Source organism: Erithacus rubecula (assembly GCF_903797595.1).
Source record: "Erithacus rubecula genome assembly, chromosome: 6".
NCBI lineage: Eukaryota > Metazoa > Chordata > Aves > Passeriformes > Muscicapidae > Erithacus > Erithacus rubecula.
In genome coordinates, this window is record NC_136688.1 from 49,554,158 (window position 1) to 49,577,406 (window position 23,249).

Sequence of the window (23,249 nt, forward strand, 5' to 3'; positions counted from 1 at the left end):
TCTCGCTCTATTGTAACTAAGGAATGAGCACTCGGAGCAATCCTGCAATCTCTGGTGCCAAAAAAAATCCCAGCATCACGGAATCTCTTATTTATACTGAAAGCATTGGCCATTAATCATGAGCAGTTTAAACCTTATTGATTAATGGCTAACAATCATATTTGAGCATGAAATAAATTAAAGATTAAAAATAGAGAAATGTAAATTTAATCAGTTATCCAGCAGGAAATTTGTCAAACTGCCTAATAAAACATCCCAAATGACAAATTGTTGGTTCTTCAATGGGTCACTTGTCTTCCCTTTTTCTCATTTACTTTTGATTTGCCCATTAGAGAAGTTGTCAGTCAGGCTGGTGTTTGCACGGTAATTTCTGATGGCAAACATTAGGGATTTTAGCCATTCACCATAACTTGGTAGGCAGTGAGCCAGCTGCAGGAAAAACCCTCCTCAGTTTCTCAGGAACATATGCAATACATGTTCACATGGTCCTTGCTGTGTAAGCAGGTATTACATAAATACTGTGCTGGAACCACAAGGTTGTGTGTGGAATCTTGAGATTAAAAATGTAACCTAAGGACCCATAATTGCTTTTTCTAATTTGTGTCTCTCCATTGAATCCTGCATATCCTGTAGTATGCAGGAAATAGGTTCAGCCTGCTGATCAGAAGAGACTTTCTCCCTGGCCATGAGAAGCTGCTGGCAAGGCCATGGGTCTGCAGCTTGGCTCTCAGGTATGAACTCTCCAACACTGCCCTACTCGTCATGCTCCTTTAATTTTTGGGAAGATGACATAGCTCTGTTGCAGGGCACCTCACTATTCCTCTGCCTTGAACTCTGGGAGTCACTGTGAAGACAGGGTACTTAGAATATTTGATTTCAGAGCTTCTGTTATGGCAATATCTGCAGACATAAAGGGTAGATACCTGGCCTTGCTTTTGCCTAGTGCTTTGAATAATGCTGCACTCGTGGGGTCAGTGTGGGGGTTGCTTTGTGTGATTAAATCAAAGTATTGAGAAGAGGAGCTCTAGACTGATGTTTTGGTGATACTCATCTGTGAATGCAAGTGAGTCATTGGCTGCCAATCCTGACAGGAAATTAGTAGGGAGAAAAAAGCACAGCAAATGCCTAACACCAATTCAAACAAGAAAACTAAACCAAGCTGCAATTACTTTTTTTTTCTTTTTTCTTTTCTTCTCCTGGTAGGGCTGTGTTCTTTACCTCCTCACAGTAAAAGCCCTTTGTTCCATCTAACATGGCCCATTTTCCTTTGGACCACTGAGGATGTTCTACTGTGCCTTCCCTGGTGGGTTGTGCAGTAAAGAGATGGCTCCTCTGTGATGTGGAAGCTGTGGGTTCAGATCAATCCTCCTCCAGGAGGATGCTCTGCCCCAGGTCAGGGGCCTCTCTGGGCTGCAGCCCTGCAGAGCTCTGTTATGTCTTTTGATGAGGATCCACTTCCAGTAAATAAATTGGAGCACAGACAGGACTAGAACCTGTATATCCTTCAGCAGATTGCCCTAGCTTCAGTCTAGGGAATCAAATAGATACAAGAAATGGCAAAAACAAAGACAAAAGCATCTGTAGAAACATAGCTTCCATCCCAAGCAGTTTAATTTCTCAAATAGCTGTGTCTCTTAGAAAGGTAATTTTTTACCCAGTTTTTTTTTAACCTTCTCCTTCTTCCATTTCTTCTTTTCTCAATTTTTAGCTTTTTTTCTTTACTTTTTTTCTCCTCCCCTCTCCCCCTCCCCAAGTACCTCAGCAATTCACAGCTATTTTAAAAGTCTGTGGTATTCTGAAACAGCTCTGTAATCACAAGGTGACATTTTTACTAAGGCAAAATTGCTGTTCCTAGCCAGATCCCTGCCATTGATTTAGCCTGTGGAAGTTTAGAGGTTGCATCATCCTCCCACTGCTGTCTATGAAGGCTTCTATCTGAAGTATCTTACTGAATTGATTTAAAATTATATTCTAAACAGCTCTGAATTGGCCATTTGATGGACAAATCATGACCTTAAGGTCCTATGTGACCTATTTCAAAGCAGGTAGACCAAAGTAAAGGTTGGTGTAAGAATGTCCTTAATGTAAGTCATCCATAAATTGTTGCTTGCTAGTGTGTTGATTCATTTCAAGTAATTCTGGATGCCTAAAATGAGCAGTGATTGAAGCTGTGTGATTTTTTAAAATTAAATATTTAAAATTAAGATCAGTAATTACCTTTAATTATAAAAATATCAGATGTGATTTATTTACATGTTTTTTTTTTAAATAATATAATTGGAGTATGACTTATTTAATTGGCCTAAAAATAACAATTTTTGCTTTTATTATAAAGTTTGGTCTGAGTAACTCATTAGGCTACATTTCTGTATACAGTCTCTTTACTTAAAATACTGAGACAGGTTTGAAGATTTTAATTTTTGCAAACATGCTTGGTGTGGCAGCACTACTTGGAAACACTTTGGGCAATGCCTAATAATATTGATAGAAACCTGATTTTTTTCCCAAGTGTTTGAAGGAAGCAAGTGTGATTCACCCAACAACTACCAAGACTCACCTTTTTTGAAGTGTTAAACATTTAAAAAACATTATCAAACATAAAAAACATTATTCATTTTGGGAGCTGATATTAAAAAAAGAAATCAGTTATCTTTTGTTTCTTTCTTTATAATATAATCCCCCACCCCTCACTTATTCTAGATTGCAAGTTGACTTTCTTTGATATTCTTTGAGAACAAAGTCATTTCCTGGCTTGAATGAAAGAATGGATGCTGTTAATGCAAACCCCAGGAAATTTTACTGTGCTTTTTTCCCTCTTTAGAATATCATTATTGCCTTTTAGACACACAACAACCTCTGGGTTGTTTTCAAGTTAGCAGAGTGGATGAAGGATACTGTGATCTCCTAACTTTTTATCTTTCCATGTTTCATTAATGAGTCAAACAAGCTCAAGACAATGGCAGAATATTCTTAGTCATTGACAGACATAGAGCTTAGTGTAGTGATCAACTGTTTGGGTTTTTTATATAAAAATATAAAAAAATATGTCAACAGTATTGATTATTGAACTTAAACATATTTTTAATGAAAAAGTCATGCTGATTTTCTATCATTCTTAAGGTTAACTTTCATACTTCTGCCCAATGTATGTGGGAAAAAGTACCCTGGAGTGAATTTTTAATTTTACTTATTATCTTTTGTTTTCTTGGAAAAAGTTGTTTCATTTTAGAGGGAAGGACTGGACCCAGAGTTTGGCTCAGTGCTCCCCAAATCCTCCCACGGTGTTCAGTGGCTTTGGAGTCCCAGGTTGGCTTGATGCTACCAAAGGCACCAGAAAAGAAAGCATAGTAGGAAATTACTGCCACTCATTTATTCTTACTGTTTACTGAGACTTGTTTATTATTGTGGAAGTTACTTTTATTTCTTTGTTGAGGAAAGCTGTAAGTGAGAGCTTATTCACAGCTAAAGTTTTCTGGAGTTCTGGCACATTTGTATATTGCCAGGTTTTCAATCCAACTATATTACTTTGACATTCTTTTGTGCTCACTGTTGTACTAAAGTTTTACTGATAGAAAACACTGTGGTCCTTTTCCTTTTCTTCTCCTACAGAGTACAAGAGTTAAAGATTTGATTTAATACAAATTACATACTACATAATTTGATAGGATCAATCTTTAATTAGATGTTAATCAATTTTTAGAGATTTCTTTTATTGGCTTTAAAGTCCTACTCAGGCAATGCCTGAGGAAAGACTAAAATTTAATCTATAGAAACTTTAAAAGAGGTGGAAGAAGTGTCCATTAGCATCTGATTGCATTGAATGTATCTGATACGATGTTTACAAAAGAAGTATCATCTTTCTATAAAACTCTTGCCTGAAATTTTCATGGAGACACATAGAAAATTAGGTATAGTTGCCACTGTAATAGATATTTTGCTCAGAGAGCATTTGCTCCAGCCATGCCTCCACACCATGGGCCATAGAACACCTCCACTATGTTCATCTGAAGATAGTTCACATATAAAAGGTGAAGAGGTTTAACACTGAGGGAAGAAGGCAGAAGCTGCCAAGAAAAACAGCCTTTATCTTTTCCATACTGTGGAACTTGCTGGAGCCACTGAAATGAAATTCCTCTTGGGAAAAGGGACATCACACATGTTAGAAGGAGTGGGAGGGTTCCATTAAGCTGTGGAGGGTTTTCACATTGGGCATAAGCAAAAATATTTGTCAAGCAGTTCAGACTTACCAACCACAAGCAAGTCATAACAAATCTCTCAACACCACCAGGAGTAGCATTGCACTTTCCCAGCACTCCCTCCCTGTCTGGGATCAACTTTTGATGTTTCTTAGGGTGAGAGAAGAAATCCTGTACAGCAACACTTTGTTGCAAATGAAAACTCAAGATGTTTGGGACTAACTGCAAACAGCAAAAATATGCTACAAATGGACCTCACTTAGTAAGCAAAAAGATAAATTGTCCTTTTTAATTTTTAGAGCAGATAACTAAGTTCAATACCTAAAATTTTTACACTGCACCAGTGCACCAGTGATCTGCCATGCAATGTCCATGAGGCAGCTGGGATCCATTTTGAAACAGTTGTATTTTTTTTTACCCTGTTTTTCTGAACACTACTAAATTTGTTGAAATCAGAGGGTGATTTTAACCATGTTAAATTTTGTATGACCAGTTCACTCTTTGATCTTGTACCAATTTTATGTTTAAAGCTTATTACTCCCACCCTGTTTTTACATTCCCATACACATTTATGAAGAGATATTTTATCTAAGGAAAACAAGATGTGATTCTCTGAATGCTCACAGAAGATTGTACTCCTTTCTCTCAGTCATTTCAGTATTCCTTCTCTGGATCTCTTCCAAATTACCCTAAATCTGATTTCAAAATGGGTGATCAAAATATGCATCATGTACAAAGCACCTTGGCAGTACCTTGTGTGGTATATGTATGCTTCAGTGGCTCCAAAGAAAATATATTGGCAGTGCATTTTAGGCTTGTCTCAGATTTCTTGTGGTTCTCTCTCACTGGAGGCTCACAGCTGTTTCACAGTCTAACAACACACCTGGATCTCTGTTTCTCTGCTCCTGCCAAATGCTGAGCTCCACAAAATAAAGTCTTAATGTGGATATGTTGTGTTAAAATTCCATTATTCTTCTTATAAATAAACCACTTCTTATATGAGTTTCCTAATTGTTGTCAATACCTCAAAATGCCTTTATTATGTAGGCAATCTTGTTTATTGGCTCAAAGTCACTAGCAAGGACTTGGAACAAAATGTGTCCAAAATTTTCTTTGAAAGTTTCAGTAATCCCTTTCTAACATATCAGACATTTTAACATTTTAACATTTTAACATTTTAACATTTGCATATCCTTTTAATTCAGATTAATCATCTTGAATTACTCCATTTTAAAAGATATAGACAGTAATTCTCAACTGAGCACTTTATGAGCTACTTTGTGCAAATCTAGATAGATGATGACTTGTTCCCTGAGTATGAAATCACTTCTCTTAACAAAAAGTTACTTTTGCAAAAGCTGTCATGTTTTATGCCACCTCTCTTCATCCTTGATTGCTCAGCCTGCTTGACCATGAAGCCTTTGCTTCAGTTCATGTTGCCTTTTGTCTTCACCACTCAGGATATATTTGTACCATTGCATGCAGAGAAAAGCTTTGCTTCTGAGCTTGCTTATTCATGTGTCAACTGAGCAGGATTTTGGGCTGGGGAATACTGCAGGATTCCTGACATTGGCAGAGTGAATAGTAGTAGCAGTAGTTTGAATCTGCCTTAATTATGATGGTTTCTGTTAAATCTTCCTTATCCTTCCTCAGATATCCTCCAATTATTCCCTGTTCACTATCATTCATACTGAAAGATGAGGGAGAGAATGTCTTTAGTAACTGGGTAACATCTGAGTTATTCTGAACTTCTGTCTGACCTTCAACATAAATTAGGTCTTCCTTCTTTTTTTTTTTTTTAATATTTTTTTTGTTTTGTTTTATTTTTCTGCTTGTATGGCTGATGACTTTTTCAGCACTAGTGTTCTAAAAATCATTAGCAGGGTCTGACCTCACTGAATTTTTGGCTGAAGCAGACTGAGGAGTAATCATAGCAGAAATAAGATTTTAAAAAATGGGGAATTTTTCTCACTACAGGCATTTAAATTCTCCATGACACATCCTGCATGTGTGAACATGTATCAAATAACAACATATTAAACTGAAAATGTAACCTGCAGGCTTCTCTTTTGCATGGTTGGGAAAACATGGCATTCTCAAGCTGTTTTATTTCCTAATATTTTAGAATCTTCGTTTTGCTTCCTTAGTTTCTTTTACACTCTGTAAAGTCTCAAAGCCACACTCCCAACAGGGGTAAATTAGCAGAGCTCCACTGAAGTGAAGTCTTGCTGATTTATATCACCAGAGGTTCTGCTTTTAAATGGCTGTTCCAATGAGTCAAGCTGATTTCTGTCATACCCAGTACCCCCAAGTAGCATGAACATTGCAGTTTCTCTCAAAAAATGATGCCAAAAGAACCTACACCTCTTCTCCATGTCACTGGGCAAACCATCCAGTGAAACCTGAACAAAGACCTTTGAAAACAGGGGGCTTTCTGTCTTAAAATGGTAGTTCAGACTCCACTTAAATTACCCAATACATTTTTGCTCAATCAGGTAGTTTGAACCTGTGCATGTAGCTACTGTGATTAAATGCTCTTTTTTTGTAAAAACAGTCCTGTAGTCATCAGCAGAGATGAGGATCCATACTGCTAGGAGCCGTACAAACTCTTCAAATCAAAAGGAAACGTTCCCAGATGACCTGACCAACTAAAATAAGGAGAGATAGGTCCAGTATTTTTGTTTCCTTTATGGTGCAGCAACACAGCAGCACTTGTGACAATGGATTGATGAACTGATTTTTCAGAGTTGTTCATCTTCCTATGATGCTGTAACATTACAAAAGGTTAAAATAGTGAGGTGAAGCCACACTGCTTGCCCAACCAATCCTCTGTACATTTCAGCTCCATCCAGTGTGACCCCACCAGTCAGAGAGTAGCTGTAAATACTGTAATTGAGACTGAGGAAACAGAGGAAAATGCAATCTAGTTCACTGAATGGACTCTGTGTCTCCTAAACTAATACATAACTCTGCTAACTGCACATTGCCAGTACACACATGTGGCTGTCTGTGATACAGACTGTGGCAGCTGTGAAGACAGACATGGTATTAAAGCATTTGGCTACACCAGTTGTCATTTTAAAAGCTCCTGTTTGTCAATAGATAATAAAAAGTGGTATCTGGTACAGTCAGGAGTCACTGCAATATCCTGGAGCACTGACTCCTGACTGGGTGGGAATGGATTTGTAGTGGGTGGGAACAAGGTTTGGGTTATCATGACCCAGGATGGCACAGGAAATTCTAACATAGCTGCTCCTGTAAACTTCTGTGCCTGCATCTTTGTATCTCTATATATGTCCCTACATGGTGAGGATGTTTTGTTCATGGATATTGGGGATGGAAAGTGGGAGAGAGAGATGAGAAGGCAAGCAGAACTTCAAAATTCATATATCCTACACTTGTAGAACTGTTTGTTACAAAACATTCATTTTATGCTCTAACTGCATCTATACCTGTCTAGATTATAGGAGTAATTATGTGGGGACTTGTTAAACAAAACTTCACCTTTAATTCTTTTTGTGGTCCCAGTTCTGTGCCCTGTGTTCAGAACCACTCCTAAAGGGAAGGTTCAGAGGAGGGCAACCAGAATCCTAAGACAGTTAAAAAACTTCCTATCAAAATCAAGATTTCAATGAATAAAGATGTTTTCAAACAGGGTAAAGATGGCTGTTAAGAGAATGGAAATTACCATTTTTTGTGTTCGGTGTTGATTAAATAGGAAATAATGGATTCAAAGTGAAGACAAAAAGTGTAGAGAAAGTGTTAGAGGTATTATTTTAATCACAGAGATAGTTATGTACTGAGGAAATTTCCTATAATAGCTGTGGCATGTTCCATAAAGATTGGGAGGATATACATGCAACTTCCCTTTCTTGGGACAGGAGGACAGACCAGACACCTTTTATGGTCTTCCTGACTCTTCTGAGCCCATGAAAAAAGAACAACATAAATCAGTGCAAATATTTCTTACAACAAACAGATTTTTCTCTCTTTACTTTTTCTCTGCTTTACTGCCTTCAACATGAGTCAGTTCCCAAGGCACCCCTGCTTCCCTGGGATCTGTACACTGGGCACTTGAGCAGGTCTCCTAAAAGCAGGACATTTGTGCTCATGGTTTTTGTCACTTGTGAACTTATCTATGGACAGGGAAGAGTAAACCAAACAAGGTGCACCAATATACCCAGGCACATTCTCAAATATTTCTTTCAAAAGAAAGGCAAACTTCAAAGCTTTCACTTCTCCTGTCACAACACTGGTGGAAAACAGTATCTGTTTATTGATTTGCCTTATTTTTCATCCTAATTCCAACCAATGGGAGTGGGGCTTCAAAGTCATGCCAGTGGTGCTACATCTATTTCTGGAACAACAGTAATTCCAGGGAGTAAAAAGCCATGGCCTGTGATAAATCACTTGGATTTTTGCCTATAATTGTTTAAGAGAACTTAAGCAAAATAAAAGAATGAGGCCAGAGAATAATGCTAAGGAGATCTTTGATCTTCTTCTTTCAAACCAGTCTCTTCACCAAAGGAATAGGAATTTCACAAAAGATAAAAAAAAAATCTCCCCCCCATCTCAGACTAGAAGGGAGCTAGGATGTTACTCCAATGAAATGATCTTGTTCTAGTCACAACTTTGACTTATATGCCAGGGAAGTATAAATGTGGGGAAGCAAAGAGGAGATCATATTCCTAGAAGTGCTGTTGGTTGATGCTGCTTTTCTTTTTATACCAGTGCAAAACCTGCCTTGTACATTTGTGCTCTCAGTTTTCTTAGGATACATGCAAGTTATGCATCTGTAAAACAGGTGTATCTGTCCTTCTCTGTTAAATTGTGGTGTTTTCTGCTGTCCACATGGAGGTCAAGAGATGAAGAAGAATCATCATATTTTATTAATATATATCTATATAATATCTGGATGTATTTATATGGATAACTCACTAAGAGCCTTAAGATGGTGAATATTAATTACCATCAAATTAATCTGCTAGGCAAAATAGGGCTTAGAGAAGTACTTGTTTTAAAGAAAGTCTGAGTTCCTTAAGGGATTCCCAAGGCTAGGCAGTGATATTAAAAGCCAGAAGAGACTTGAACTTTATTGTCCCCAGTTTTCAACTAATTTGTTAACTACTTCATCAGTCTCTGTGCTCCTTTCTAGGCAGGGTATGAAAGTAAAAAAACCTCCTTTTGCCAGTTTCCCTCTGCACTCCTGCATGAGCCAGCCAGGTTCTCACTCCAATATTGTCTAGGAAATATTTCCTAAGCTGCAGTGATTTTTGTTTCTGCAAAGCCACAATATTAAAGGCGTGTGTCAGCATTGCTGAGATCCACGGGTACCATTGAAATAATTTAAAGTATAATATAAGGTGACTTTCATTCTGGACTTGGATGGTGTCTTAATTGCTACAGGGTCATCAGAGGTCTTTTTATTTTCACTGCACTGTGCATTAACATTCTTCTCAGGGTTTCTTTTCTGGGAGTTTAAAGAAGTCTGTTCTTACTCCTACACAAAACGTGGAATTGCCAGGCTTTGCTGTGGAGACATTAAATCAGACTCTGGAGATTCCTTTGTGGAAAAGGAAGCTGTATTGTTAAAATTACATCTGGCTTTTGCACGTGTCACATTTCACAGGAGCATTGAGCCTGTATTATCTAGTGGCTTTGCCTGCAGTCTTTCTTCACACAGTGCTATTTTTAGATCTTCATACTGCTGGAATTCAATAGTCTAGTTGTCAAGGCAAGCACGAGGAGATAGTTAAGGTTGAATTTGTCAATGATTCAGCCATGTTCGTTGCTACTATTACTATATAATCTTACCATAGTGGGGGACAAATACCACATTTAGGACATGTAATTGCATGGAACTGTCAGGCTTTAGATTGAAATTATAAAGTGCTTAAATATAATTACAATCCAGGTTTGAATCATTACAGAGTAAGTAGAAGATTATCAGAAGGCTCTGGGGGAAGCTATAGTTTTTCTGAAAGGAATGACAAGTCACCCACTGTGACTTCAGCTATTTGTCCATTTTACCCTCTCTCCTGCCCTTTTGTCCCTGTGTGCACTTTCTGTCATATACTCATGCAGATACATGAAGGAGAAAAGAGTTTGGCCATGGTGTTAGGTGAGGACAGTGTAGGATCAGATCAGAACATTATTCTGTCCTGGTGCATGGGAAGAAATGAAGGCATTTGCAGTTAAATAGAATCAGGATTAAAATCCATAAAAAGGCTGGCTCCGGTCACCTACAGATTGGGGTTTAATATTGTGGTGTTACACTGAATAACTGAAAAGCCAAGAATGAGAAAATAGACATTATTCTTCATAGGTGAATACCTTTGTAGCATATTCCTACTTAAACCATATTAAAGGCAGTGATCCAGTAGAGCATAAAACTGATATGGAGCTCTGATCACAAGTGTTATTTCATTGAAAATAGCATGCTCTTGTGCTTAGCAGAGCTCCTGGGTCATAAAGAGAACAGAATTTTAAAGATCACCAAATTATAGACCTGAGTGATTTCCAAGATCCTCACTGTGCCCTCTCAGTCACCGCAATAAAATGACTCTGATTTAGCAGACAGGGGCTATTTACCTTAATTTAGATAAAATTAGGAGATGGAGTCAGTGTAAAAACAGGGTGGCACCCCTGCCTCTGACTGCAGGTATTCTGAGGTGTTCAGGTGCCAGGGGCACCAATGCACTCCTGCTGCTGCAGCTGCAACCTGGGAGGAGCCAGAGCTGCAGGGGCGCAGGAGCTGCCTGTGAGACAAGGGATGTGGCAGGGCTGGGGATGGCCAAATGCTCCCTCTGAACTGCCTTAAAGGAGCTCAGCTCTTCCTATACTGGCAAAAACTTGTCAGCACACTGAAAACAACTTTCTAGAGATCAGACACCCAAGCTATTATTGATTTAAAGTGGATTTTAGGGTGCCATGTTATAGATACAAGATAAATACCTACTTGGAGAAATCCAAGGACTCTTAAATTTTCCCATTGTACAAACTTTAGTTTAAATCATAATTTTTAAACAATAAGCCATAAACTTCAGTTGTTTGAGTGCTGTCTGGCAGGAAAACCTGATTATTGCCAGTTTGTTCTTTGCAGTGTGAAAGATTTGCAGGACGAAACAGCAGTCTCCTAGCAACCACAGATCCTCTAAAAATCTTCTCTTTGATAGTTCTTAAAATATGTTAATGCCACTAGATATTGCAAAATAAAACATTGGGATCCACACCTAATGAAAGGAGGAATTTTATCTTCAGCCCAGAATAACGATGAACTAGTCAACAACAGTTCTGACAGAGTGACTCAACCCAGTTTGGGTTGCTAACCATTTTTGTTTTGTTTAATTAGATCTGCATTACTAAATCCCAGTAGTGCAAATGCTTATACTAATAATTGTGTATATGAGTAGTCCCAGTGAACTTTGTGTGACTATTTATGTGTTTAATTACTTGCTGGACTGAAGATTTACTGTCTGAATTTTAGTGGGCAATATTTTAAAGGACTGCTCCTCTCTCTTCCCCTGGTTGTCTACAGGCATCTTATTAGGAGATTATTCTCTGACAATTTTTATACACATGCTGAGAAATAGAGAATTTAAATCTTGAAAGCAAAGTTCAAAGCTCACATTCTTATGGGAGATTTTGATTCAGCTATTATCTTGTCCTCAGAGCATCTACAGAGTGCCTCACCCCTCCAAAGTGCAGTAAATCTTTCAGGGTGAGGCCCTGAGAGCAGGAGAGAAATAAAAAAGGAGCAAGCATGTTAATCAATTGAAATGCCTACGATGAGGGACAGCTGCAGTGGTGTGCCAACAGACATCAAAAGGGCTACACAGATGTAAGCCAGCCCAGGATGCAAGACTCTGCATCTAATGTAGAATCCCAAAGGATTTATTCATGCTGCTGCATTGCTATTTTTAATGAATGAAGCAGGAAGGACCATAGTGCCAGGCAGAACTTATTGTAAGGGAGTGAAATTCCTATTTCTGAAAAATAAGGAGGAGAGTTCACAAATGGTTTTTTTTCCCCCCTCAAGCATGCCTTTCTGAAGAGACAAAAGAATTAAACAAAGAACAAACTGTATGAAATAGCTACTCAGGAGTCTTGGAATTAGCAAAAACGTATCTTTCCATGTGGAGCTGAGCTATAAAGAGCACATGCATGCTAAGTGTCTCTAGGGTAGTTGAGATAGACAATGTATATCATTCCCCATCCATTTCTCCTGATTATTGTTTAAGTGCCATAGGATCTCATAGTTTGGTCTTTCTTATGTTTGTTATAGAGGCTTCACGAAAGGGAAAAAGGCTTTTCCTTATTCCTCTAATAGGCAAAGGACAGCTGACCATTTGTCAGTATCTGCTGGGCTTAATTTAGAGTGAAAAGAGAGTTGATAGAACAGAAGGGAAGCAGTTGAGAGGCAGTGGTGTGTCTGTGTCCTCCAGAGCAGCCCTGCCTGAGCTCTTGAGTTCAAGAAGAAGGGGACTTTCCTTCTGATTAGAGCATTTCTATTTGTAGCATATTGAAAGGAGCTGCCACTGATTTCTGTGCATGTAATCAGTAAGCAAAGCTGCAGCAAAGTGGAGGGGGATTCTCCAGGTAATGAAGTTCTCTGTAACTGAGGACTATGACCTTCTTTTGTGTGACTGTAAACAGATATTTCTAGATCTCCTAGATTTCTTAAACTGCTAAGAAATATTGCAGATATCTGACTGTGTCCTTGTATGGAGCTCTGACATTCAGAATCTTTTTAGAAGCTGCTGCAAAGGCAAGGAAATGTCTTTCTGTGAGTTCACTGGTGTGTGCTGTCTATAGATACAGTCACTCAGATGATTACTGCAATGATCCAAAAGGAAAGCCTTTTACAAACTTTATTCATTTTTAAATGAAATTATAAGCAAAAAATGAAGATTGAAAACAGGCCTAAAATGTTTCTCTATTTTTATCCTAACCCTTATCTAGCAAAAAATTATGACGGAATTTCATCATTTTATGACTATAAAGAAATAACTTTTTTCTCTATTCAGCAAGACTTTGTTTCTTTATGCCTGCATCACTGTTTAGCACAATAGCACAGCTTGTCCTCAAGTTTGATTTCTTGTTATGAGCCAGACAGATTATGCAAACTGTCCTCTTTTGTGACCCCATATTATTTCTGAGCCACAGACCATATGTGAAGCAGTGCTATTGACCAAGGTCAGTCAGCCACCTATTCACATCCCAGGTGGCTTCTGTTGAGACTAGAAAAAGAGACTGAAACACAAGGAGAGCCTATCAAAAGCCTAAAGAGAGAAGAAGAATGGAGAGGTATCAAATAATGACAGCCTACACCTGCAAACTTGTCATGTTGCACGAAATAAATTTGTAAGAGAAGTATTATTGCTTTAAAAATGTATCTTCCAGTGCTTTGCTAGGCTAATGGTTTTCTGATGAATACCTGACAAAGAGTTGGGGAGCAGAGGTTCTTGCTTTTCCCAAACTGCAGAGATATTATAAAACTTCTCTCTTTCTCAGGAGGTCAACAGAAAGTCACTGAATACTGAGTGTTTGTAGAAGAAATGCTTTTAATATGGGCCAGGGAAGGCTCTCCCTTACCATGTGTCAATGGAAGAGACTGAGCAGAGCCACACCAAAGTGACTTCAGTCAGAGTGTCCCTGTTAATTATCTCTAAAATGCTTCTGGATAGATACAAATGGAAAAAGAGTGGGAGTAGAGAGGATTTTGCTCCACTGGCACCAGAACAGGTTTTTTGAGGGTGGGTTTTCTTTAGCTGTTATTATTTCAAAGGGACTGGACATATTTTGAACTCTGTTATGCCCATCAGTGCTCCAGGAGAATGGCAGGTTTGGGCATCAGAAAGACAAATACATAAGGATGAACAAGAACAGTGTCTTGCAAAGACTCAAGGATGTTGCACAGGCTTGGAGAGACAAACATCTAAATGGGACCCTGATAAATTAATGAAGAGTGCTTTATAAATAGTGCCACTGCATGTTGGCTTTCCAAAGTTAAATGAAGACATAGTGACTTCTTTTACTAAGTCAGCTAAAAAGGGAGATTGTGATTCAAGCAGCAAAGAAACCTTGTTAGAAACCTTGATTCAATTATTTAATCTACTTCACATTTCCTTACCAGTAAGCTTCTTAAACCCTACTGTCCTCAAGATAAACAGCTTCACTCACATGTGGAGGTTTAGGGTCTAAGTCTCCATCTATCCTACAATTTACAGTTCACCAGCACTACAAATATCACTATTTCTCCCTGTATATTTATGTCACAATCATACAGAGACAATTACAATCATATTTTTAATTCACTTGGGAAAGTTGTATTATTACTGCATTGATTTAATGAAAAAGACAAGGGTAATACAACTAATAAAGATCCAACCAGTTAAGCTCTATAAACTGAAATATATTTTTTATCTGTCAGAGGTTTTATTTTGCATTTAAATTGATTTTTTTTGTATCAAAGAGGGAAGATGTTGCTGTGGTTCAAGACTTCATCTAGTTTCACAAATCTTGCTTTTCACTTCATTCTTTGAGTGACAACGGGACTACTCAGGAGATGGATTTGTGTCTTTGTATCTCTGTATTGATACCTGTAAAAAAAGATTGTAAACAAAGCTTCACAATATCCCAAATAGGGAGAGAGAGAAAAAGAACCAAGGACTGTGAAATCTTCAGAAGCAAAAGGAGATGGACTCAGTAAAAAAAAAAAAACCCAAAAAAAAACCCCCAACAACCCACAGGCAGTGTCATATCTGTAAAACATTTATGCTTGACTATGGCAAGGAAATGGGCCATTAAATTAGGTATAAATTAAATTGAACACATATTTATTTTGGTAGTAATCTTTGGTATCACAATAGCCTTGTGAATACAAAGCTGTAAAATAATAAGCCTTGTCCAGAAATAAACAAAGAGAGGCTGTGCATCTGCCAAATGCTCTGTAGTGAATTAGATAGATAGAATTTTAGGGCTGAGAATCTGCCTGAGACATTAATCAGGGATAGGCAGGTTGATAAACAGTAAAACATATAAGCATCTACATATATGTAGGGGCAAATAGTTTTCTGGGTGGCCAAATTAGAAAAAGTTACAGGGAGAACTACAGAGTAGGGAATTATCATCTCATACAGTTGCACATTTCTTCTTCAAACAGTGAAAACACAAGGAACTCAAGTAAGAGAATCAGAGAAAGTATTATCACCAACCATTGAACAAAAAAAATTATATGAAGCATAAAATAAAAGGGAGTGAAATAAGTAAAATAGGGAGAAGTTAAAAAAAAAAAAATTTTTAGAAATCTAGGAGCAAATAGAAAAAATGAGGCTGAGCAGACAAAGTTTTGGTATATAATATTTTGACATTTTTGAAATCAAGTCACCAAGAGACTTTTCCCACAAACATGGTAGGAAAATGTCAGAGCCAACCAAAGAAAGCCCTTCCTATGATATCCTTTTACTAGTGGGAAAGGATCTAAATTTACAGACTATAATTCTGTCTCTATTGATCTCCTGTGTGATTTTTGCTGTTTGATGCAACTGTTTTCAGAATTCCCTTCAACATATTCCTCTAGGATAGAGAATTCACTTTAACTTCCAGTTTGGTATTAGTATTTTTCAGTGAGAAGATGACATCACTCCTCTCTCTTAAACCAAAGGGAATAGCAAGGATTTGCCTGTAAGCCTGAACTTCAGACATCACTAGGAAAGGGCTGTTGGGACCATCTCCTCTTTAAGGCTGCAGTGAGGCCAGTCTGCATCCTAGCTATGACTACAAAGCCAAATTAACCCTCTGAAAGAAATATTTCATGCTGCCAGGTTATTATTTCAAAAAGAAAAGCTGCCTTTTTTTCCTCTTTAGAGCAATAACTGACGCACACAAAATGAGCTAGTCAAGTTTTATAGGGAGAATTCATATATTTTATTACACCAGTTAGTACATTTCTGAAAAGCAAAGGGAAAAGACATGACATCCTTGGAAGTTTATTTGGGAGAAACAAAGGTTTAAACACAAAGAGTCTTCATTGTTTTGTAGTTGTTGCTTTCTTTCCCCAGCTGTATCACTTGGCTCAATAGAATTTCTCTTGTTCTGCAAATATTGTCTGCTTATATTCTTATGTTATGAAAACTAGAATAACTGCAAAAATATATGGAATGGATTTATATCCTTCCATACTTTGCTACCACTGTATACAGTTGTATTTAGCTCAGTGATGACCTAAACACTCCCCTCCTACCTAGTTTTCCACCTTAGTGTTCTCCAGAGTTGCATTTTGGAATTCAGTATTCCTGGTATTGTAGCATCTAAACTAAAAGTCCTATCCCTAATGTTTCACAAGAAAGTGAATGAAGTGACATAGTGAGTGATTGGGGAAGAAGCCATAAGTAGAAACTAACTTTCAAATTCCTGCCAGGTAGAATTTAGATTATGCCTTGTTGCCTGAGGATTTATATACCTGCAGATAAATGTCTAACTTCACTCTGATTCCTATTGATCTTTTTAGACCTTCAGGTTGTTTTGTGACAATAAGCTCCACATGCAACTTACTCTATTTAAAAATCACTTTTGATCAGTTTTGATCTTATTGCCTTTCTGTGTCATTTAAGTCTTTCATTCTTGCATTATGAAAGTAGAAAGTGGAGCACCTGACAATCATCTTTCTACCCATGCTTTTGTATATGTTTCTCCTAAACATAATGTGTTCTTTTTGCTGTCTCATCCTAAAGGAGTCTTTTAACTTTTAGTTCATCTTTCCTAAAAGCTTTCTTTCTTATTGTTGCTGGCAAGGTGATGATCAGAATTTTCTTCTGTACTCTAGACCACAGTTATATGGTCAGAAAAATTACATTTTTCTCTGCATGTTTCTCTGTAGTTTTGGCTACACCAGTGTTCAGCAGATCTTACTACTGTGTTTTCAATAAGGGTTGTTTTGATTCCTATCTTTTCTCTCACTATAAATATAGATTTCTTGTCATCAAGCACACTTGGATTTTTCAGCATTGAACTTTGCCTTGTACTCTTCTTCCAGATCTGTTAGATCTCCTTGAAATCTTTTATCTACTGATTTTTCTGAATAAGTTTGTCCTTCACTTTTCATCTACTTTTCCTATATTATTGCTAAAGTGAGCCTCAGTAGTCCCCATGTTAACCTATTATTAACTTTTAACTTTTATTAACTTTTTGAACGTTTAGCCTTAAAATTACTTTTTCCTAGTTTGTTTTGAATGAAATATATTTACTTCTCTCTTGCTACTTTCTGACTTCATTCAGCTGGTACACACCTCCCTGGAACCTACCAAGGATGGCATATGTAATCTTGTATGACTTGGAGAACATGACTTTAAGAAGCCTTTGAGTAGGAAGAACTGGAGAATTACACACCAGTCAGCCTTGCCATGGAGGATATATTATTTGAATCCATTTCCACACACATGAGTTTCTTCTGTCACAGGATAATTGTGTCTTTTTTCAATGGCAACCTGGAATTTTTGTCAGTCTTTCTAAGGCTGATCTTGCTTTACTCTGTGCACAGAGGTGAATATACCTATTTAGCATTCCATCCCATTCAAATTTCAAATTCAAGGTTATGTTAGATTCTTTTCAGCTAAACAGAACTCCTTAATCTTCAGCAGACTTTGTTTTACAGTCTCCTAGTCTAAAAGTATGATCTTCCTACACCTGGATGTATAATTTCATCATTGACTATTTAAATGTTCTTTCAGTAAGTTAGAAGTGAGATCACTCTGTCCTGATATCCTTGTTTATCATGCCGTGAATGTTTGCATTAACTATGAATTAATCATAAAAGGTTTTCCTTGCAACCACCAATGAAAAGGCTTGATACTCTTAGATCTGATTTTTCAGATCCTTGTAAGGTGATTTCCTTTGAAACAACTCTCTAAAGAGTAGTTAGTCTGTTTTGTATGCACTGCAAAAGTGTTTTATTCCCATAACATAGCTCCATACATTTTTCAAAAGGAAGTATCATGTCATATTAAATCAAATATCTGTAAAAGACTGCTACAGCTGTTCTTTTAAATTGATCAGTCCTTTGGGGAACTTTGGCCAGAGTGTGAAGCTGACATTGTCAACAGGAATGGTAACATTACAGCATTTCTTATCAGAGTGATGACACTTTATAAAACTTTGAAAAAAACCCAGTTTAATTATTTCCTTCCAACCTGCTGTGATTATGCAAGACTCAAACTGAGAAATCAGCTGTTACAATTATTTAGCATCATAAACTGAGACTAGGGCTCTGTGAGATCTTTGAAGTGCTTTCTTTTGGGGGTGTCCTTGCTGTTCAAACTGGGGACTTGACTGAAGCACATTGTGCTTCCTTCTGCAAGGGGCAGCTGTGCTTTCCTTCCCATTACAAGAGTGACAGGACAGTGGTAGTAGAGAGAATATAATCCAAAGTCTCAAATGGTATAGAATCAGGATTACTGGGCACTAGAATACTGCAAGCTTACCTGTCTGCCAGGCTGATGAGATTCCAGAGAAACATCACCATTTTTGTCCTGGGAATCAGTCCCAAAGATTGTGACAGGCAGTACCTGTCACATACAGCTCATCCAGTTTGGGAATACAACCCAATGAATGAGGATGAGTGGTGGCTCTAAGCACAGGTGAGCCCTTTCCTGCCTGTGTTTGTTTCATTTCCTGACACATCAGGGGGCTCATTCCCCTACAGTGAGTTTTTGCAAGATTAGGTTCTCAAGTCCTACTGCTTGTCTTTGACTTCACATCTCAGTAATGAGTAGTTCCACAGTGGCCATAATGCATATTACATTGAAAATAACAGCACATGTATCATTAGACTTCCTACTTACTGTATTTGTCATAATCCTTAAATCACATTTTTCCCCAAATAAATAAAAGCCAGCAATAGATAATTTCAGGCTTTTATGTCAGAAGTGCACAAAAAGCTATAGCTCTTTAAGCACTTGGGTTTGTTTTCCTCCCCTGAGTTCTCTTTTAATATTTTGAGAGGTAAAGCATTAATGTAAAACAGTAACATGGCTGTCAGTTAACTTTTAATGTATTTTAATGGAGAGAGGTAGAAATACATCACAGAATAAAAAGAATTTATTCAAAGTAATGTAGGCCCAAGGTGAACATGCAACACCCCATTGCACCAATGGTAAATAAAAAATGTAGAACTATTAAAGAGAAGCAGAGGTCTGCTAGATCAGGTATTTGGGGAAATACAGATGACAACTGGAAAAGATTTTAATGATGCACCTATCATCTGTGAAGGCAATAGATGACAATGGAAAGCAAGATAATAAAAAGGTAGATTTATTTCTCACAGTAACAAGTTCTGCTGCACTTTTACTGAAGTTAATAGTTTACAGTTAATCCAGACACGGTAATTTAACTGCAAAACTGCATTACAGGGGTTTGAGTGCTGTACTTGATATAGAAACGTAAGATATTTTTAACTCTGAGCTATAAAAGGAAAGTGCAAATATAGAAAGTCTGCAAGTGAACTAAGCCTGAACCACAACAGCTCTGCAGGCTGCAAGTCCTGCCAGTTCAGGCTGGCAGAACAGGCACTGACTGCTGGAAGGCTCAGGACAAACCTGAGACAAGACAGTACAATTGGCCATGGCATGCAGTCCCTCTATGTAGATCCAAGTTTTCAGGGGCTGACAGTACATTGATTATAGATGGGCCTGATTTAATTTATTAACAGGAATAGGTTGCCTGGGAAGTTTGGAGAGTTCCCATCCCTGGAGGTGCTCAAGAGGTTTCTGGGTGTGGGGCTGGTGATGTGGTTCAGTGGTTATGGGGTTACAGGGGCAGTGACAGGTTAATGGTTGGACTGGATGACCTCAAAGGTCTCTTCCAACTTCAAGGATTCCATGGTTTTATGATTCTATTTTGTTTTTGTTTCATCCACCCCAACTGGAATTACACAAGTACAAAAGAATAATTTGTTCAGGGAGAGAAATTTGGATGGCACACAGAGAGGTTAATATGTTCATAGATTTAGATGCCCTTAAAAAGACCAAGGGAGGCAGCATAGCAGATTTATTTTTTCACATCCAACACCTTTGCTGGAAAATCCTGTTATACTTGATGCCCAAGTCATTTCCCTAGAAAACACATTAGTGCCATTACTAAGGTTTACACAACTGATGCCCTAATCTGGAAGAAAAATAATGAGGTTATGTGATAATAGGGTGTAAGTAATATTGGAAAAAAACAAATTAAGGGTCTGGAGCTAAAAACTATCAACTGCTATACAGAAACTTTCCTTTCAACAAACTGAAGCAATTGAGAAGCTCATAATTCCCTAGTTACCCTAGAGTAACCCTAGTTACCATATCCATGTTTTTGTAAAATTCTGATATGACTAGAAGGTTCATAAGCTATGCTAAGTGTGAAATAATAAAAAGGCATTAGTGACACAATTCAGCATTAATCTATGTGCTCTAGCAAAAAAAAAGGAAGGTGTACAGACATTTGTGGAACCACGTAATTATTTTGGTGAATGTGTGTCTAATTTAGTCGACCTGGGAGTGACACATGCAAAACTGCCCACAGAAAAAGGACTGCTCACTTTAATTAACTTTAGGACATTGAAGAATTTATTATTTATTATTTATTATTTATTTTAATTTATAATTTATAATTTATTATTATTTTCTCTCAGATATAGTGATTATATGATATTCTAACACTCCTTATAATGTAATTATGTATTTAATTATCTACTTAATTATCTCTTCCAGGAAAAGATCCCATGTTTTCAGTTCCAGGCTACATCATAAGAGTTTTTAACAAAAACCAAAGCAAGGCATAAACACTTCAGAATAGCAAGAACAGAAACACTACTAAATATCATAGATTTGATAAGTACTGCAGGGAGATAGGAAAATTTCCAGCATCCATCAGAAAAAGGATTCCTCATTTTTCTAAGGATGTCTTTGCAACACATCCATTTTATGAGAAGATCTTGAAACACTAAACAAACTGATTGAGTTATTTTTATTTTGCAGCTGGAGAAACTGAGAAACTGCCAAGTTTGACCCTTACCCAAAGTTACAGAATAAACCAGTGGAGACAATTGTAACAAAATCCAGTTTTAATCCTGATAAATCTGTGTCTAAATTTACCTACATTTTACCACAATGTTTATCTGGAAAAGAATTGTTGGCACAATAAGTAACAGTCAGCACTGGAGCAGCTGTGATGTTAACAATTGTTATTCCACAGAAAGTAAGGATTTAAAAGACATTTGTTAGCCAATTCATCCTGACAAATTACAGCAGTGCACATGCACCTTCATAAAATTTCATTATAGCTTGGAGGACACATACTGATATTTATTATGGCTATTAGGCTTCATAATTTTGAGAAATGTAAAAATCAAGATATTGATCTGTGGTACTAAAGTAACTGAGTTACTAGAAGAGTTACCTCTTGTTTTTCTTCTGATGATAGAAGTTCATTAAAAGTGGAAAATACTTAATTCCTGCTTGTCATGATGTTTAGCTAATTATTGTGTTATTAAATAGTGACTAAGCCAGAAAGGTACATTTATTTCTTCCTTCTCAACTGGAAAAACTTCAAAGGTTATGCAATAAGAAAGTGAAAGCTGAAACTTTCTTCTCAGCATCCCACTCTTTGTTACTCACATTTCCCAGCAGGGGGGAGAGATGCATTTCCTTCAAGGAAGGAAGGAGTGTGAATGAACACAAATACAAGGAAAGCAGGAAACCAACCACAGCTGTCAATACACAGTTTGTAGAGCTGCAGCACTGCTGGGGTAATATCAGTCAGAGATGCAATCACCTGTAAAAGCAATTCCTGCAGACCTGAGCTCAGAAATGAGACATTAGCTATGTTAGTACCCAACATTTGTTCTGATGGCCTGGTGGTTGAAGAACAAAGCCTCTTTCCTTCCTAGGTTGCTTCCTGCAATGTTAGTTTCTACACTCCAGAATGATTATGAGCAAGATACAAAAGAAGCTGCCAGTAGCTTGTGAGTGGAATGCTCTTACTTCTTTCTGCCCTTGCCTATTTCCAACATAAATAAACACATAAATAATAATTTTCAAACAGTTTCCCTCCTGCTGTAGGGAAATATTTCATGTTTGGTTGGAATAATTAGCAGGTTTTTTGTTATTTCCTACCACCATATGCTGCTTTTCAGCTCTGTATTTGCAACTCCTCAGACCAGCTCCTGATTTTGCAGCACTGGGAGTTGAATGGCAGATTGGTTGTGGAAGATGTGTAAAGAAAGGGGAAGGGGAGAAGGGGGGTCTTACACATTTTCACCTTAACACTGGAAGGAGAACTTGAGGGCTGCAAAGGTTTGCTTTTGTAGCTATCAATGAAGTAAGAGGCCATATCAATGAAGTAAGAGGCCATTTACTTTTAGCTGGGGACTGAGTGGCTCAAAAAAACTAAACTAATTTTGTTTTAATTATTTATTGTGTTCCACTTCTCATGACTGATTCTGTTTTAATTGTATTTTTAATTAAATGCATTGATTGCAATGGCCTGTACACTTCCGTCACGGAACTGCTGACTGGTTTAGCTTCCATTTTGTTTTACTACAACATCAAAAAAGGAAGCAAGAGAAGACAAGATTATCCAGAGAAAATGAAGGGTCTTTTCTGCATTTTGCTGGTGAATGTGGGCACTTACAGAGCAAATTTTAGATTTTTACCAGCTATTTGTTACTCTGTATAAATTTGTTAGCAGTTTGTTAGTCCATGAGTAGCTCTGGTTTTGCATGGGTTGCTATATGGTAGTTCTGTTTCCTCCTTATGATAACTGGGCAATATTTTATCTTTTCCTGCTGCCTGGGGATGGGCTGGGTGGGGTGGCAGGAGGAAAGTTCCTGGCACAGCTCTGCCACTGTCAGAACAGCCGGGGGCACCGGGATCAGCTCCGGCTCGTGCTCTGCGCCCCTTCCCGGGTCATGAACTTCTGCTCCAGCCTCTGAGTGCTCACAGCTGCTGCTCTGCATCCTGCTGTCTCCCCAGCACTCCCAGCTTTCCCTTGCAAGGCCATGGATGAGCCCTGAGT

General features: G+C 37.7%; 1 protein-coding gene across 1 annotated transcript in view; it reads right to left on the minus strand.

Moving 5' to 3' along the window:
• Nucleotides 1-23,249, minus strand: part of BEGAIN (brain enriched guanylate kinase associated) — a gene marked incomplete at its 5' end in the record, with an annotated part of 145,855 nt that overhangs the window by 112,466 nt on the left and 10,140 nt on the right. The gene's annotated exons all lie outside the window — the stretch shown is intronic.